Source organism: Dendrobates tinctorius, unplaced genomic scaffold (genome assembly GCF_039654945.1).
Source record: "Dendrobates tinctorius isolate UK_male_01 unplaced genomic scaffold, ASM3965494v1 ptg000001l, whole genome shotgun sequence".
Classification (NCBI taxonomy): Eukaryota; Metazoa; Chordata; class Amphibia; order Anura; family Dendrobatidae; genus Dendrobates; species Dendrobates tinctorius.
In genome coordinates this window covers 10,314,092-10,334,221 of record NW_027361669.1, presented here as the reverse complement: position 1 = coordinate 10,334,221, position 20,130 = coordinate 10,314,092, and the positions used below count along the sequence as shown (strand labels likewise).

At 44.5% G+C, this 20,130-nt stretch overlaps 1 protein-coding gene across 3 annotated transcripts in view; it reads right to left on the bottom strand.

Moving 5' to 3' along the window:
* Positions 1 to 20,130, bottom strand: part of CPLX2 (complexin 2) — a 312,758-nt gene that overhangs the window by 137,376 nt on the left and 155,252 nt on the right. Inside the window, exons 1-2 of one of the 3 annotated variants that reach the window (XM_073565640.1) lie at positions 12,045 to 12,069; positions 8,546 to 8,621 (exon numbers count right to left, since the gene is read on the bottom strand). The exons of the other annotated variants lie outside the window; for them this stretch is intronic. The gene's annotated coding sequence lies outside the window, so the exon portion shown is untranslated. Of the gene's footprint in view, positions 1 to 8,545; positions 8,622 to 12,044; positions 12,070 to 20,130 lie in introns of those variants that run through there. 3 annotated transcript variants of the gene reach the window in all.

Here is a 20,130-nt window from a genome sequence, read left to right as displayed (position 1 = left end):
CTAGCATGGCTGGATTTCTGTCGGGTTCATTTGACACAAGAAAATGGCTGAATGATGCAAAAGAGGTATTTTCTGACATTGAAACTGATTCCCTGTCTACTACGGGTCTATCCCTTAGGGCACTGTTTTCTGATTTACTTGAGGCGTTTAAGGATAATATCAAATCGTGGTGGGAGGTACAGTCATTAGAGAACTATATCAAACAAAAAATTGTCCCACGTGGGTTACGGATACATTTGATGCCTGCTCCTCGATGTAGAACCCCGTCATTGCTAACTAAGTGGGAGGAAGAACTAACATCTTCATCCTTACGTCTGATGCAGGTTTTGTTAGATGAAGAAAAAATTACCCTTGAAAAAACGTCTCAGAAAGTGAAGGAACTGACAGAGGCTGTATTAAAATTTAAGACAGTAACTAATTTTACTACCAAGGAGGAGAATCTCAAAACTGCGGTTGAGAAATATCAACTGTATATGAAAGAGAGGAAACATAAAAGGTTCCTAAGAGACATAGCTGAATTCAAGGAAAAAAGAGCATACCCAGCTCTCACAGATAATAATTATTGTCCTACAGATAGATCATCCTCGGAGGTTGAATCATCTGATACTGAGGGTAATTCAGGGTATAATAGTAGGAAAACCCATTTCAGATACAGGGGACATAGCCGTAGAGGTGGCTATAAGAGATGGCAAGGAACAGACAGGTACTATACAAGAACATCGGGGAGAGCATCGATGAATACTACTGTAGGGAATCTAAATCAGCCCTCCACCACAGTTGGGGGAGTATTGTCGTCTTAATCCTCCTCCTCTTTTTTAGAGACCAAAGGTTTGGTCCCCTACAGATTGAGGGAACGTACCAATCAAACAAGGTGAGGTTGGGGGAGGAATATAAGAATCAGATAATCAATCTGTCGTCATATTCTCTCTCCAATGAGGAGATTGTTGTATTGAGGAGAGGACTCTCTTTTGTACCAACCACCAAATTTGATCCCTTTGAATGGATAAAGGATATAAATTTATTCACACGTAAATTGAAATGGAAAAAATTTTTTCTCTTGAGTGATAAGGCTAAATGTCAGCAACTTGGTATAACGTTGGACGAACTCCCTGATGTGCTCCTTTTAACAGAGATGGCGGAGGAGGGACAGCGGGGAGTGGGAACTGGACCATTTTCAGATTTGAAATTAAAAAGTAAAAAAACACCTCCGATAGGAGAGACTGGCTGTATTGATATTTTTTTACAGTTAGTATCTGATGAGATACGGAATATAAATCCCAAAGTAGAACAGACCCTACCCAATCTCACGTATCGTGAGAGAAAAGCATTGGAGGGACTGATGAATAATAAGCAGATTGTACTTAAACCCTCAGATAAGGGTGGCAACACGGTTATCTTGAATAGGGACAAATATATTGAGATGTGTTTAGCCATCCTATCTGATGAATCAACCTATGAGATCTTGAGAATGGATCCAACTAAAGATTTTAGTTTGGGATTGTCAAAAATATTGAAAATGGCTCTAGAAACCAAGCTGATTTCTAAGAAGGAACTCGATTTTCTGTTACCAAAATGGCCGGTAATCGCAACATTTTATGCACTACCAAAAATCCATAAGGGCATGGACCCGATTAAAGGGAGACCGATTGTCTCCGGGATTGATGCCCTGTGTCAGAACTCCAGTGTCTATCTTGACAAAATGTTGAGACCATTTGTGGTGACCCTGCCTTCCTATCTCAGGGATACTATGGATCTTCTCAACAAATTAGAGGGGATTGTAGTTGACCCGGGTACCATTCTTGCATCTATTGATGTTGAGGCATTGTACAGCAGTATCAGGCATGTGGAGGGCCTGAAGGCGGTCAACTATTTCCTGAGAGGTAGGGGGGTACATTTGGGTGCACACAATAAGTTTTTGTTGCAGTTGTTGGAGTTTGTACTTTGCCATAATTATTTTTTGTTTGATGGCAGGTACTACCACCAGCTCAGGGGCACTGCGATGGGGAGCCCTTGTGCCCCCATGTATGCAAACTTGCTCCTGGGCTGGTGGGAGGACACTGTGGTCTTCAGTGACGAGGATGTCGTCTGGTCCCCGAATATTTTATTTTGGGGACGTTATATTGACGACATCCTCGTCCTGTGGACGGGTAATGGAGAATCGTTTAAATCCTTTGTGGATCATCTGAATACTAACGAGATGGGCCTGTTTTTCACATATGAGATTGGTGGAGAAAGTATTACTTTCTTGGACACCACAATATCAATTGCAAAAGATGGGTCATTGACAACATCTCTGTACCGGAAACCCACTTCTACAAACAGTCTTCTTAGATGGGAGAGTCATCATCCTCTCCCCCTGAGACGTGGTATCCCCAGGGGTCAGTTTCTCAGACTTAGGAGAAACTGCTCCGAGTGGGGTGACTTTCAGGCCCAGTCTAGGGACCTGTGTGATAGGTTTAAGGATAGGGGCTATCCCACCAATGTCATTCAACCTGCCTTGAAATTGGCCAGACAGACTAGGAGATCTTCACTACTAAATCCCAGAGAGAAGAAAGATAAGGAAAATCTGACTAGATTAATAGGTACCTTTGACGATCAGTCAAAGAGAGTAATGGGGATTTTGAGGAAACACTGGGATATACTCAGGACTGACCAAGATATTAGGGGGATAATCTCTCCCAAACCCTCAGTGACCTATAGGAAGGGAAAATCTATAAGAGATCTAGTGGTTAAGAGCCATCTGGAACCACATAAGAAGGAGGAGACTTGGCTACAAAACAGGCAGGTTGGGACGTTTAGATGTGGACACTGCAGTTTTTGCAAGCATGTGGTACCATCAAAAACGTTTAGTAGTGCCCACACGAAAAGAACGTATAAAATGAACTCATTTGCTAATTGCAAAACTGCAGGAGTTGTTTATCTGTGCACATGTTCTTGTCCGTTGGATTATGTGGGCAAAACGAAGCGGGAACTGCGGATACGGATTGGGGAACATCTGGGAGACATTAGACATAAAAGAGAGACCCCATTAGCACGTCATGTTAATTTGGTCCATGGCGGTGATGAGAAACAGATTGGATTTTGTGTTATTGAAAGGGTTCAGCCCACAGTGAGGCAGGGTGATTGGGATAAGAAGATCCTTCAACGGGAAACACGTTGGATTTTTTGGCTAGAATCACAAAGCCCTAAAGGCCTTAACGAAAATTTGAATTTTACTAGTTTCTTGTAGTTAGTGTACCGGACGGATCCACCATTCTATTTTTTCATGCTTTTTAAGCAAAGAAATTTTTCTTGGATATTTATCATTCTATGTTTGGACCATTTGATTAGCTGGGATACATAGAGCTGTCTCCTGGAGGGGTTAATAATAACACTGTCTTATTATGTGCGAATATATAGTTTGTCTACCCCTGGATAAATGCTGCCTTCGGGCTATGTGCCTCCTCTGCTATAATTCATTTCCTTTGTCAATTATACAGGCTGCGACCTACTGTGGTTTCCTCCCCATTGTGGTTCTGGAGGGGATGGCGGTCACGTGGGGAGATGATGTGATATGCGCCGAGAGGGACACGTGATCGGGGTATGTCACCGGAAGTGACGTTTAGGGTCACATGATGTGGCGGTGGGACTATACTTCAGTGTACTGATCTCTAGTGATGCGCGTAATTAGGATGCGCTACCGGAAGTGATGATTTTGGCCACATGACATGGGGGCGCGTCCCACAATGATCACAAGCACGGCGTCATACCGGAAGTGACGTCGTAGTCTGAACGCGGTAAATATGAGCCGGCGGGAGACAGAAAACACGCCGCACACTGCATTGATCATTCGGCTGGGGTGATGAGACCCCTTGCGCTCTTTTGCCCCTGATGAACCCTCAACATCTAAGAGGGGGAAACGCGTCGGGCTGGGCTCGTTATCATCTGATGGCTGATAAGTATTTTTTGATTTTTTTTTATGCTGACAGACTGATGGATGGCAATTTGTTTATCGGGTAATTGGGTCATCCCATGAATGAATTTAATGGTGCTTTTTGCCATACTTGTTTATAAAAGAGATTATTGTGTCTATTGTGATTTTTGAGGACTATTATGTCCCTTGGACACGCTAGATCAGCAAATATGTTTTCCTGATGAACTCCTGTTGGATTTAATCTATGCATTATTGCTATGTGTAAACGCTTTTTTAGAAAGCTACAGTCTGTCATCTATGCAGCATTTGGCATTTTTTCCTACGAGATAAGGTTCTAGTTGAGCTGCAACCATAAGCATTTTTTACTACGAGATATTAGGGTGGATATATACCCTCCACTCTGTGTTAAGATTAGGTGTACTCCTAGAGACAGTACATGGTCTCTCCACTAGGGGTCATTTTTTCGGGATTTGTGTGTGTTTGTGTTTTTTTGTGTATCCTCTTCGTCGACTAGGGTTGTACAGGGTGCTATTAGGGTCACCGACGTTGAGCGGGGGCGCCATATCGCATATATTAGGGTGCCAACCTCCGCGGCAAGGAAGGGACGCACTAGGGCCTATTAGGGCGAGTGTAGTGCCCTGATATATTGCACAATTTGTATGTTCAAAATATTATGTACCCTGCTCCCTATATTGGTACTATCCAGGTTTTTAATATTGGAATAAAAGTTAATTTTTAGGGTCAAATTCCTTTTGCTCTCGTGGTTTTTTTCAGAATATTTGATCCAATAATCGTTTGAGGCATTGTTGCTTAAGTAATCTGGCCTCTAACGATTTGGTGGGCATTTCATTAGTTGTTTTTGTTATTGTGTTCGCATATTTGTCAGTCGTCTTGCTCCTCATGGTGTGCTTAGTAGTCTCTGTTCATATAATGTCTTTTAAAAAATCTTTTTCAATAAAATATTGATTTTATTTGGAAATATACTCTGAGTTTGATTCTATGGTGTTCTATGGTATTCATATGTCCCCCTCAATGTAGAGTGCTTCTGAATGTGTTGGTGCTATATAAACATGTTATTATTATTATTATTACTACGCAGAAACAATATAGATGACTATCAAGGGCACTGATGAGGGTTCCTTGCTTTATTTCCATCATACAACCTGTAGTTGAAGGATAAGGTCTAATCCAAGTGTCAATAATGATAATGGCTTAAAGAAAATGTTGTAATTTCTAATACATTTTTTGCTAATCAAATTTGGTGGCAAAATTTGGCGAACTTGGCAAGTTCATTTTCCAAAGATCCTTTCATTTCCAGTCAATACTATTCTGAAAAATAATGATTATGCATCGTGAAATAAATATTTGTAGCACAGAGTACTCTGATTAACCTATATAGACATACTGTATATACAAAAGATATCCAACAGCATTCTGCAATTAATGAATACATGATTTCCACTACAGCCTCACACAGAAAAATATCAGGCACGTAGAAAACATTTTATGATCAGAAAATGTATTTCATCTACCAGCGACATGGTGAACTCCTTGGATGAACCCATAAATCTCGCTCACCTCTTTGTGCCTAACCAGGTCTCAATTTAACTGGGAAAGCTGGATTCAACCTAGAAACCATCCAATGAGGTCAGCTTGTCTCTGGTGGATGGCTCACTTTTTGATAAAAAAAAGTTAACTACCGTACATCCATACAATGTTACGTGTATAGCACTAGTGGAGTTCTTGTATTAATTGCGGAGTGATGTCGTATAGGGCTTGCATATTTTTGCATATTGCCCACAGCGTCTGTGCACCTGCACAAAAATCTAACACTATATTTCCTGATTAATATATAAATGCACTGATTGTTTAGGACTCAAACATTGGAGAAAATTTTGGGGAAATCAGTGTTTCATCGTCTTAATTAATGTTATATATACTGATTACAGATGACACATGTAGGGATAGAACTAGTGTTTATGTGGATTTCTATAATGCGACAAGTAGTGTATTGCTTGGAATTCCTCTTCAGTGGCTTTTTGTATCCATTACTATAAGTAAAGCTGAGTGTTCTTGGCTTCCTAGACAATTAGAAGCCCTTAACTCGATATAATCAATTCTCTGAACTCAAGATATGTCCAGATAATTAAGATCCAATGCTATGTGACAATATATCTCACTGTTAGTCTATGTTTTGCTGTGTTTCTGGTCAATGGAAATTTTACTTTATGTATCTTATAAATACTTGATTAACGACACTGTAAAAAATCATGGATGGCATCAATTGACCTATAGGCCAACATAGTGTATAAAAACCCCATTATACTGCGATTATGATGGGGTCGGCAATGTTGGCAATAGTGCTGCAGCTTTCAGTGGTACAGAGGGTTCAACTAGCCTCAGAGAGATAGCTGTCAGTCACTGAGAAGGACAACTTTGTAGACTCCTGAGTCTATAGTGAGCAGAGATTTTAAAAGGATCTTTCACTGGATTTTTATTATAAACTGAATATTCATTAGTATATGAATCTTCAAATGGGGCTCTTATACTGAGTCTGGATAAGTTTTTCTATTATTTTGGAGGGAAGGGCCCTTTTATCCAAAAGTTCTTGCCATGCACAGTGTAGGACAGACAAAGGGATGAGGAGAAAGGAGGGTCCAACACTAGGGAAGTGGGGAGTGAAGACCTCTAGGCAGGTCTAACATCACCCAGTCTTGCCCTAAGAGACCCTAAATAGGTTCCACACCTATCACCGAGCAGTATACCTAGTCCCTGACAGACCCTATTGGTAAGCCCTGCTTAGGGAAGGAAGGGAGCGCACGTCGAACCCCACTAACACTAAAGACAGCTAGGATACACAAAACAAGGGGAAACTTAGCTAAAAGAGAACACTGTCATCCTTCAAATTCCAAATAGAATGCTGGCCAACTACTGCAGCTCCAAGTCTCAACAGGGAAGTGCAAATGGAAAATAACACCCGCACTTCCCAACAGGAAGTTGGGAGTTATAAACACCCAAATCCAGGTGACACCATTAAGGCAGGGGTAGGTGGCCACTAGTCTGCAAAGCCAACCACTGAGACCTTCTGCAGCCAGATGCAGTGTGACTGTCTGCAGCCTCTAACGCACCCGTGACAGTTCTGTGGTATACTCCCAGTTGGATAGAAGAAGAATTTGCTTTTTTTTATTACTATGGGGATATAACTTTGGCATGGATAAGTAATGAAAAAAAAAAAGAAATACTGTTCTAGAATCAGTGAAACTGCAGACATTGGTGTTGGTACTCTGTTTAAATGAAAAAAAAAATCCACTGAAATGTTCCTTTTAAATTAAAAAGGAAAAATTCTGCTGACTCTTTTTACACAAAACGATGTACTCATCAGCTTAGCAAGTCAGATAGTATGGCATGTTTTACCATTAAGCTAAGAAATGGTTGACAATGAAATCGAAGAACATCAAATGTAGTGGGACATCGTGATGTCATCTAATTACCTTAATTTCACAAATTCTGTAGCTCATTCATTAGACGACTAATGCAAGTTTATTGATTTTTTTAAACAAATGGGGTAAGTGCTTGAGTATGAAGAGAGGTTAACTACCAGTGCTGGGTTATGAGATGCAAGGACAGATCCCTTAGGAGATCAAATTAGGAAATACTTACAAGAGTTGTGCTAGAAAAGCACTTTCTACAAACTGTGTCAGTCCCTCAGGTACTGGACACTGAACTACATCTATTTAACCTATATTCTGTTTCAGAAACAATTCAGATCACATTTGGCTCTTAAAGGTAACCTTGAACATTAGACCAGTGCAGACATCAAGTACTCTAGCTCACTGGAAATGATTTATATGACAAACTTTCCAAAGGAAACATTAAACACTGACTATCACAATTCTATATCACTCTGGGCAATCTTTATATTCTATTAGTTCATAATGCAAACATTTAAAAAAGCGCTCCCATCAAAAATGTTATCCTGTTAATATATTGTATTCATATTTTATAGCACTGTGAGCTTACAATTGCTCATTTTGCCCTTCTACCCAGCTAATTAATCTCTTTTTCTATTAGGTCTGTGACATCACATGATTAAAAACCGACTGAATCCTTCTAACCTCTATGCAGAAACAGGAGGTCAATTTGCTCTGCATGACTCATAAGTCACTGCTAAAGTCCCTGGCAGGGGGGAGGAGGCAGCAGATGGGTCAGGAGTTGAAGAGGGGAATGATTTCTGTAGGGACAAGAGACTTCCAGTTTTTACATAGAGTACACAAAAGAGAAGAACTAGCAGGGTGGAAAGGCAAAATGAGCAATTGTAAGTACACAGTGCTATGACGATTGTAATATATTAAGAGGATAAAAACTTTGATTGGACGAGGAGTGCTTCTTTAAGTAAGTTATATAAAATTGTCCATTATAAAAGCTTATTAGATAACCATATTTGTACATTATCAAGATATACTAGATGTTACCCAGTCTAATATATTTAAAAACACTAGGCAACAGCACTCAATGTATGAATGAATGCATGCATGAAGGACTTAGTTTACAATTTTGATCAGCATTGCATAATCCCACCCACCAGCAACAAGCAAATTTAATTTCATAGTACCCTAAAATTAATAGACTCACCTCTCCATATACCTATGTCTCTAGTAAACAGGCTCAAAACAGGATTGAGCTATATTTTGATCCCATTTAAAAATATCTGGGGAAGATAGGAGGATAAAAGATGCACAACTCAGAAGGTAGTCATAATAACCCAATGCACAATGCAGAAAATTATATAATAAGACAAACACGCTGATGGTATTACATTAAGGCCGGGGTCACACTTGCGAGAAAGTCGCACGAGTCTCGCACCTCAATACCTGATACTGCCGCCACCACTCGGACCGGAGCATTCAGCTGCATAGAAATACATGCAGCCTCACACTCCGGTCCAAGTGCCGGCGGCAGTGCCGGGTATTGAAGTGCGAGACTCATGCAAGTTTCTCGCAAGTGTGACCCCAGCCTAAGAGTTCGCTCACACTAGTGTATAAATCGGATGAATGCAATCTGATAAAAAAATCGGATTGCGCTCGGACCAGTGTTATTCCATGAGGCAGTGCAGATCTGTGTATTTTTTTCTCAGCTGTATTCAGTATGAGAAAAAAACGCAGCATTTTTCACTCCAAAATCTGTTGGGTGTTAAAAAAAATTGCATGTCATACGGACCATCAATATAACATCCGATTTTTACGGATAGGCTGGGGTCACACTTGCGGGAAACTCCCACGAGTCTCGCATCTCAATACCTGGCACTGCCACCGGCACTCGGGACCGGAGTGCTCAGTTGCATAGAAATACATGCAGCTGCACACTCCAGTCCCGAGTGCCATCAGTAGTGCCAGGTATTGAGAAGCGAGACCCGTGGGAGTTTCTCACAAGTGTGACCCGGCCTTTCATTACAATTCTGTAGCATAGGAAACTGTGAATGGTCCTGTAAATGATTGATAGCTGCAGAGTAAAAAAAAGATTGTATATGGACAGTACATGGATGACAAGTGAGAAAACATTGTTCAACTCTCCTGTCTGAGAATGGGACCGATTTTGTTATACACTAGTGCGACCCCAGCCTAACGCTATATTTGTTACTCTGTCAAAGTCTGGAATTCTAATTCTGATGAGTGCTTCAAGGAAAAACATTATTTTAAATTGCAGCAATTATGATGTCCTAAGTCAAGGCTCTTTAAAGGGTCTATATCGATTTTTAGGATTGCTACATCCAATAGATGACACAAGCGTTCAAGTGTTTTTCCACCCTGAAAAAGCTATTTGTTTATTAAAAGTCCCAGAGGAGCATTACATGGCCTATAAATCTTTTTATGCCAGCTAGGCACTCTCCATAAGAAGAGACATCTCCCCATAGACCTCCAGAGGCCTTTCACCTAGCCAAATCAGACCTTTTGTTTGTCACTGATGTCACTTTTTGTAACAACCCTGCTGGCATCACTGCATGGCCTCCCATCCCCTGCACACCAACTTACTTTCTGCTTCAAGCCATGCTCTGAATACTGTCTGTTGCCAGCCCTGAGCTCCATGTGCTATGCCTCTTGTTTTCCTGCTTGCTCTCCATGTTTCCTGACTGTGTGTATAGGGGGGCGGCGCCTGAACTCTGGTTCTTATGCAGTCAGGGTGCACCTGTGTAATATGTCCCTTACCAATCACCTGGAGCCCTTGACTATTTAATTTCGCCACTCCCACTGAAACATTGCCTGTGCAATGTCTAATCTCAGTTAGTATCTTGTTGCTGAGGAAGCCAGGCCCTGTTCTGTGTATCTCCTTCTCTGTAGGAATACTCTTTGTCTCGCTTTGTACCTTGTCCGCCTGCCAGGAGGCAGAATATCCTGGTCCTTGAGTCTTGTTCCCAGTACCTTGTCTGTACTCTGTCCGCCTGCCAGGAGGCTGAATATCCTGGTCCTTGTGTCTTTGTCCCTGTGTCTCTGTCTGAACTCAGTCTTACCTATGTCTGTATGTCTGTCAGTCTCCTTGTTTGTGGTTCCTTCTCTGCCGTATCTTTCCTTGTGTCCTCGCAGCTATATCTGTGCATCTGCACCCTCGCAGCTTTATCTGTGCATCTGCACCCTCGCAGCTTTATCTGTGCATCTGCACCCTCGCAGCTTTTTATCTGTGCATCTGCACCCTCGCAGCTTTTTTTCTGTGCATCTGCACCCTCGCAACTTTTTTTCTGTGCATCTGCACCCTCGCAGCTTTATCTGTGCATCTGCACCCTCGCAGCTTTATCTGTGCATCTGCACCCTTGCAGCTTTATCTGTGCATCTGCACCCTCGCAGCTTTATCTGTGCATCTGCACCCTCGCAGCTTTATCTGTGCATCTGCACCCTCGCAGCTTTATCTGTGCATCTGCACCCTCGCAGCTTTATCTGTGCATCTGCACCCTAGCCGCTCTGTCTGCACGGCTCCGCACTCCTGCAGCTCTGCCTGCTCCGCACTCCTGCGGCTCTGCCTGCTCCGCACTCCTGCGGCTCTGCCTGCTCCGCACTCCTGCGGCTCTGCTTGCTCCGCACTCCTGCCTACCTGCACCTCCTGTGTGAACAGGTCCAAACCTGTTCCTTCATATTCCACTCCTTCCTGCCTATATCCATACCTGCACCTCCTGTGTGAACAGGTCCAGATCCTGTTCCAGCATACACCACTCCCTCCTACCTACACCTGCTGTGTGAACAGGTCCCTACCTGCTCCTTCTCATACCACGCCCGCCTGTCCTGTGTCTCCAAGCCGTGCCCGCCTGTCCTGTGTCTCCAAGCCGTGCACGCCTGTCCTGTGTCTCCAAGCCGTGCCCGCCTGTCCTGTGTCTCCAAGCCGTGCCCGCCTGTCCTGTGTCTCCAAGCCGTGCCTGTCGTGTCTACCTGCCTGCCTGTCTAGCCTGCTTGTCACTTGCACCTGTCCAGGTGTCCTGTTCCCGAGTGGGATCAGCAGCCACAGCCAGACACCACCCTGGAGTGGCACCCGGCAGCTACCTGCCGAACAAGCCTGACCTCACCATCAGAGGCTCCAGTGAAGACCAAGGTAGCTGCCGTAGTTATGCCCCTTCCAGGGTAGTCTGGTTTGTGGCACAGTGGGGCCACAACCCCCCGGCTCGCGCCATTCAGCCAAGGCGCGAGCGTGACAGTTTTGATGTGCCCAGGCTCGTTAAAGAGTTGATATTGACTTTTGGGATATCTACTTCCAACACGTGGCACTAAAGTTTCTCTTCTTCTATGAAGAGGCTATTTTCAAATTACAATGTTTTGATCCTACCTACCTTATACTATCAAAAGGGGCATTATGTACCATACAGATTAGTGCTGTGACTGAAAGGAGACTTGTATAGTGGTGATCTCTCCCCTTAATTGGACACTGCATAAAAATCCCCTTCTGAACTTTTACCACAGACCTTAATGGAAGAAGTATGGAAGCATTTAAGTTCCTGCATTACATTGTATTGTAAAAAGTAATCTATACCCTAGGATCTAGGATGCCTTTTTCTCCATATACACAATATAGAAACTCTATTCACTCTTATAGCCCCCATGTGCCCCTATCTGCTGTACTTTGATCTTAATAAGCAATGTTTTTAATCACTTACACAAGTTTTGAAGCATGTGCGTGCGTGGCAAGAAGGGTGAGCTTGGATACGGGTGAAATGCACCTATTGCCTGGTCCCTGGTGCCTAAGGGGACTGAATTCCCCTTAAATGCAGAAGAATACAACATGATAATAAATCAAACAGGGGTCCCTGTTAAAAAAGATTAAAGGGTTATTTTTATATGGGACATTCCTGTCATAACCAGAAGATAAACATAAATGCCCACATCTATCTCAAAACCAGGGTTCCATCACATGCCGCCAGCAGTAGATAGGTGGCCTCTCATACGTGGCTCTCTCTAGTCACTTTTATGGAGCTCTGAAAAATGCATAACAATACAATTCCCAGTTGAAACTACCCAAGTTGTAACTCTCTACTTTTCACATTTTAGCCTAAAAATCAAGTCCATGACAGATACAATTTTACATATGGCAGTTGGCTATTTTCTGAAATAATCCTCCTGGACCTTCCTTGGTCTCCTCGAGCATTTCAGATTACTATACTTAAACAGTAAGTAAACTGTCAGGACCACAAGGGTTGGTCCAGAGGACGGCATAACAAACACCAAGAACGGGATGGGAAAAGGGGAATAAAGGCCCTAATAGTAGAGAACAAGGGATCGGGCACTTCCTAACACAGCCTGTGCATATCCCTAAGCTCCCCTAACACCCTATGCAGATCCTTCCCCCCCACCGCCATCACGTACCTGGTACCTAGCTGTCATCTCATTAAACCCTGGCTAGTGCACTGGCCGCCAAAGACGCTAGCATCACCACTGCAGATAGTACAAACACAGGGGATAGTGACAAGCATAAGACAGACAAGGTAAATAAACAAGCAACTTAGCTCCAGGCTCCGCTGCCAAGCTCCACACTGCAGAGAATACTGAAACAGGACCCTGAACTCCACAGAAGTAGCAGATTCAGTGCTGACACCAGAGAGCTGCAACTCCATGGCTAGCATACATAGAAAACTCTATTACCAACAGTCAACTGATGCATCATGTGACTATTTAAAGGATTATGGGAGTGGTCAGCTGACCAAGCAACTCAGCAACTTGCAGCAAGGAAAACTGACATTAACCCTTGGTGGCACGAAAGCAAATAACATTTAAATTGAAGCAGAGCCAGAGCTGTCACGAATCCAAAAATGGATTGTGACAGTATCCCCTTTCAACGAAGGGCTTTTGGACCCTTAACACCGGACGTCACCTGAAATAACATATGATGAGGATGCCTCAATTCACTACGATTCATTTTCACAGTCACCTGATCCTCAGGTGTACGGCAAACGCAGTCCAATGGTGACCAAAATAACATAGGCTCCAGAGGCGCAACAAATCTCCAGAGCGACGACTTGTGGAATACATTCTGCAACTTCATTAGTGGGGGTAACTCCAACTGGAAGGTCCTAGGGCTGGGAATGACCGTCACCCGATACGGCCCAATCACTCTAGAACTCCAGGTCCCAGATGCATACTTCCACTTGATGTTTTTAGTGGACACCCACATGTACTCATTCGCACACAGGTCCAGACCTGAACGTTTATTTCCAAGCATATGTTTGTCAACAGATGGCAATTTCCCTGAGGAACAGACCAAAGGGGTGCTCAACCATGTCATCAAACTAATACCCTCACTACATTCAGGGGGAATCACCACCCTCCCCTGATCCCTCCTCCTGAAAGGACAACAAAACACAGGGTTTACTTGTGGTGATGTTTGAATTCTTCCCCTATTCCCTGGTAGCACCTTAGTTGCCTCCACCAGAGAAGAAGGGGTAGGTTTGGGTAGGACGGCAGAGGCAGTAGCTCCCTGGCAACAGTCTTTACAAGACTGGTCCCAACTTACCACTTCCCTGGACCACCAATCTATAACTGCATTGTGTCTCTTCAGCCAGGGAAGGCCTAAGATGATGGGGGTTGGCATACCCTCCAAGATGTAGCACAACAGGTACTCTTCATGAAGAGTTCCTATGCGCAGGTTAATATTGTCTATGACTTGGGTCAAACTCATCTGGCTTAGAGGGACAGAGTCAATCGCATGAATAGAAATGGGTCTCGCCAGCGACCTACTGATTAGACTGTGGGTCTGAACAAAGTGAGAATCCACCAGATTGACTCCAGCTCCACTATCCACAAGAACTGGTACCGTTTCAGTCTCCCCACCAACCACCACTTCAGCAGAAATGAAAAACTGAGATATGAAGGTGGAGGAAATATACACACCCTGGTCACCTCCCTCCATATGACCAGGGGAATGTGACTTTGTTGATGAAGTATAAACTTTAGCAAGAGATAGGCAGATATTAATGTAATGATCCATAAGACCACAGTAGAAACATGCCACCATCCCACGGTGAACCACAGGCAACCCAGTTTGAGAAGACACTCCTCCCACCTGCATAGGTTCATTCATTTGCACCAGTGTGTCCTCCTCCATAGAAAGAACGACGCAGGAGTAGCATAGCAGCAGCAGAGTATCCTGAAGCCTAGCAGACAGACCCTGACAAAAATGGCTCCTAAAAGCAGAGTCATTCCACTGAATGTAATTCGGCCATCTCCAAAACTCTGAGCAGTACTCCCCAGCTGGCCGGCCTCCCTAAGCAGATGTTACGGATTCGAGACTCAGCCAGGGAGACACCATCAGGATCCCCAAACACCAGTGCCAATGCCGCATAAAACTTGTCCACCGACCGCAAAGATGGTGATTCGGTTGGCAGGGAGAAGGCCCAGGATTGGGGATCACCCTTGAGAAGGGAGACAATAATCCCCACATGCTATTCCTCACTCCCTTAAGAATGAGGTCGAAGCCTGAAATATAAGTTACAGGCTTCCTTAAAGACCAAAAATGTATCTCTCTCTGCAGAGAACCTGTCAGGGAGAGATATCTTGGGTTCCAGTTGAGCCACGACATGAGCCTGAGACTATGAACCCAGACACCTGCTGAAGCTTCTGTACCACCTGAGACTGCAGCTCTGTTAACTCATCAGTAAGGGCCTGGATAAGGCAAGCCAAAGCCTCTACTTGTGCCATAGGTTCACCGGAAGAATGGTATGGTTGGTAATAATGTCACGACCACGAAGGTCAGTCCAGAGGACGGCACAAAAAACACTAACAACGGGATGGGAAAAGGGGAAGGAAAGCCCTAATAGTAGGGAACGAGGGATGGGCACCTCCTAATTCAGCCTGTGCCTATCCTTAAGCTCCCCTAATGCTCTATGCAGGTCCTTCCCCCCACCGCCATCACATACCTTATCCCTAATTGTCACCTTATTATTAAACCCTGGCTAGTGCTCTGGCCGGCAAGGACACTAGAATCACCACTGCTAATAGTACAAACACAGGGGATAGTGACATGCGCGAGACAGACAAGGTAAATAAACAAGCAACTTAGCTCCAGGCTCCACAGCCGAGCTCCACACCGCACAGGATAAGGAAACAGGACCCTGAACTCCACAGAAGTAGCAGATTCAGCGCAGACACCAGAGAGCTGCAACTCCAAGGCTTACATAGAAAACTCTATTACCAAGTCAGCTGATGCGTCATGTGACTATTTAAGGGATGATTGGAGCGGTTACCTTCTACATCAGCTGACCAAGCAACTCAGCAGCTTGCAGCAAAGAAAACTAACATTAATCCTTGCTGGCACAAAAGCAAAAACATTAAAATTAAAGCAGAGTCAGAGCTGTCACAAATCAAAAAATGGAGTGTGACAGAATCGATGAAAGAATATTTCAAACCTCAAGCTCCAGAAGCAAGAGTGTTGCAGGTGTATTGTTCTATTCTCACACTGACAGAATTAACATTTTCCAAGAAAGACATTATGAAACTCAATGTCAAATTCAACACTAATATACTAGTATTTTAGGATAATGCTATTCTATATGGAATATTGAAAATGGCTGTTCATCCTAATGATGGGAACTGTAGACCACAAATGCATTTTCATAGCTGATCTAAGCTTAAAGGCAGAACTAGAGGAGCTATGGGCACATTACTTTCCAATGTCTTCTCTGAGATTCTATTATGAGAAGTCCGACTTAGAACAAAAGAAAAACTCTGAAGGAGCAGAAGTGCTAGATATAGAAAATAATCTATCGTGGATAAGACTTACACATATCAATAAGAGAATTCAAAATTTTTAGTTTGAGCAAGAACACAACTTTTTTCAACGCCAAGTTTCTAATAATTTACACTAAATTGGATCTGTTAGCTTAATATACTGCCCTATTTAAAGGAAATCTGTCAGCAGGTTTTTGCTGTTAATTTTTTTTTTCACCCTGCTCTTTAACCATGCTCACATTTGCCATCACCGTTTTTACTCCACTAATCTTCACTCTCCTTCGCTATCCCCAAACCCCTGCACCCTTGAACCAAATAACTATATCCCCCTCTCTCTTACCCCCCCACCTCGCTTTATCTGCAGACATACTCCTTAACATCAGACCTCTCCTACTAAAATACAATACAAGATGATCACGCTCCTTCACCCACCTGCTTTCCCTTTCTCTGCTTCTTCACACTGCTGGTTACATATTCCCCAATCCTGCGCCCCCTGCCTCATACATCCCACTAATCCTCACCCCTATCTTTTTCACACTAAGAGAAACTAACGCAATCCCTCACACTTAAAACCTGTGCCACTGACCCCCTCCCTCCCGCACCCTCTTTCTGGAGCACTTTGGAATGCTCGCTCCATCTGCCACAAGCTCCACGTGATCCACGACCTCTTTACCTTCCGCAACCTTTCCTTCCTGGCCCTCACTGAGACCTGGCTGACACCCCCTGACACGGCCTCCCCGGCCGCACTGAGTTATGGTGGCCTCCACTTTACCCACACTCCTCGCCCTGGCAACAGACATGGTGGAGGAGTGGGTTTCCTCCTTTCTAAAAACTGCTCCTTCAACCCTATCCAACCCCTCACCCTCCCTTATCCTCCCTTCTTTCGAGGTTCACTCTGTCCGTATCTATTCTCCCTCTAATCTCCAAATGGCTGTCATATACCGACCACCGGGCTCAGCCACTGCCTTCATTGACCAATTATCCACCTGGCTCCTCCACTTTCTCTCTGCTGACATCCCCACCATCATCATGGGGGACCTCAACATCCCCATTGACACCCACCAGCCAGCAGCCTCCATACTCCTGTCTCTTACCTCATCCTTTGATCATACTCAGTGGTCCTCCACAGCCACCCACACAGATGGACATACATTAGACCTCATCTTCACCCGCCTCTGTTCCCTATCTAATCTCACAACCTCTCCCTTCCCCCTATCTGACCACCATCTACTCACCTTCTCATCCTTGTCCTTCTCACCTGCCCCCCATGTCCAGCCACTAGCACATCCTCGCTGAAACCTCGCACACCTAGACATCCACAGACTCCCAGACTCTCTTCTACCTCTGTCCTCCATATCTTCACTCCACAACACGGACAGTGCCACCGCTTTCTACAACGCCACCCTCACATCAGCCATAGACTCAGTCGCTCCTCTCATGCATGGCAAAGTGCGACAAACCAATAGGCAACCCTGGCACAACAACCTCACCAAAAAACTTCGACAAGCATCCAGGGTCGCGGAGCGGGGTTGGAAGAAAACACGCCTGCCAGAAGACTTCACTGCTTTCAAACAAGCTACACTTGCCTTTAAACCAGCCCTCTGCTAAACAGACCTACTGTATTTCACAAACCTTGTATCTTCATTATCCCACAACCCAAAACAACTGTTCAGCACATTCAACTCTCTCCTCCGCCCACCACTGCCACCTCCAACTCCCCTCATCTCTGCTGAGGACTTTGCCACCTACTTCAAAAGCAAGATTGACCAAATAAGGCAAACCTTTAGGCTATGTGCCCATGTAGTGATTCTCATGCAGAATAAACCTGAGCAGAATCGCACACCCTGCTCCCGGGAAAACGCATGCGGTTTTTGACGCGCTTTTTTAAGCATTTGTCAAGGGTTTTTGCATGCATTTTCCTAAGCGTTTTGCCCATATAATTGATGGTATGAGGAATCATCGGCGATTCCGCAAAATTAATGAACATGCTGCGTTTTTTACCGCTAAGCTATTCCGCAGCGGTAAAAAACGCACCATTGGCACAACATGTGCGTTTTCTATTAAAAATTTTTTAAAGCGTTTCCACGGCAGAACCGCGCATTTAAAAACGACGCGGAAGCGCTTAAAAAAGGCTACGTGGGCACACAGACTTACAGTTCCACCACCCCAACCACTCCACATACCAGACCTCTGCCCTTCCCTAATAACCTCCCTCTCCAACATCACTGAAGGAGAGCTTACTCATCTCCTTTCCAAATCATGCCTCACCACCTGTGCACTTGACCCCATCCCTTCCCACCTGCTCCCCAACCTCACTAACATGATCATTCCAGCCCTATCCCATCTCTTCAACCTATCTCTAACTTCGGGTACCTTCCCCTCTGCCTTCAAACATGCCACCATTACACCCATCCTCAAAAAATCAAACCTTGACACAACTGCTATGCCCAGCTATCGCCCCATATCACTGCTCCCGTTTGCTTCCAAACTCCTTGAACAGCATGTCCATGCTCAACTTTTCTCCCACCTCTCATCTAACTCCCTCCTTGACATCCTGCAATCTGGCTTCCGCCCCCACCACTCCACTGAAACTGCCCTGACCAAAATTACTAATGACTTACTCACAGCCAAAGCTAACAGACAGTTCTCCACCCTCCTCCTTCTTGACCTGTCCTCTGCCTTTGACACAGTTGACCACTGCCTACTGCTACAGATTCTTTCTTCCCTTGGCATCAAAGACCTTGCCCTTTCCTGGATTTCCTCATACCTTTCTGACCGCACATTCAGAGTTTCCCACTCCCACACTACCTCCTCATCCCGCCCCCTCTCTGTTGGAGTCCCCCAAGGCTCTGTCCTGGGGACCCTACTTTTTTCCATCTATACTCTTGGCCTAGGACAACTCATAAAGTTCCATGGCTTCCAGTACCACCTGTATGCAGATGACACTCACATCTACCTCTCTGGCCCAGATGTCACCTCTCTGCTGTCCAGAATCCCAGAGTGTCTATCAGCCATATCCTCCTTTTTCACCTCTCGCTTCCTAAAACTCAACGTAGACAAAACAGAACTCATTATCTTTCCTCCATCTCACGCATCTTCCTTACCCGATCTATCTATTATTGTAAACGGCATCACGCTCTCTCCCGCAACTGAAATCCGCTGCCTCGGAGTAACTCTCGACTCTGCCCTGTCCTTCAAACCACACGTCCAATCTCTTCCCACCTCCTGTCGCCTCCAACTCAAAAATATTTCCATAATCCGTCCCTTCCTCAGTCCTCAATCTACTAAAATTCTTGAACATGCCCTCATAATCTCCCACCTTGACTGCTGCAAAACTCTCCTCTGTGGCCTCCCTGCTAACTCTCTTGCACCACTCCAGTCTGTCCTCTATTCTGCTGCCCGACTAATACACCTCTCTCCTCGCTACCCCCCTGTCTCCCCCCTCTGCAAATCCCTCCATTGGCTCCCAATTCCCCAACGAATCCAGTTCAAACTACTAACACTGACCTACAAAGCCATCCACAACCTGTCCCCTCCCTATATCTCTGAACTAATCTCCCAATATCTTCCCTCACGTAATCTTCGATCCTCCCAAGATCTCCTACTCTCCTCCACACTTATTCGTTCCTCACACAACCGCCTCCAAGATTTCCCCCGAATAGCCCCTATCCTCTGGAATGCCATGCCTCAACACGTCCGATTATCCACCACCCTCGGATCCTTCAAAAGGAACATGAAAACCCATCTTTTCAGGAAAGCTTACAGTCTGCAATGACCATTCTGCCGCCTCACCACCACCTGAGCTGCCGCCTCATAACCACCAGAGCTGCTGCACCCTCGACCTTCTGTCTCTTCCCCACTATCCCGTAGAATGTAAGTCCGCAAGGACAGGGTCACCTCCCCTCTGTACCAGTCTGTCATTGTAAATTTGTTTACTGTTAACAATATCTATAACTTTGTATGTAACCCTCCTTCCCATGTACAGCACCATGGAATTAATGACACTATATAAATAAATAATAA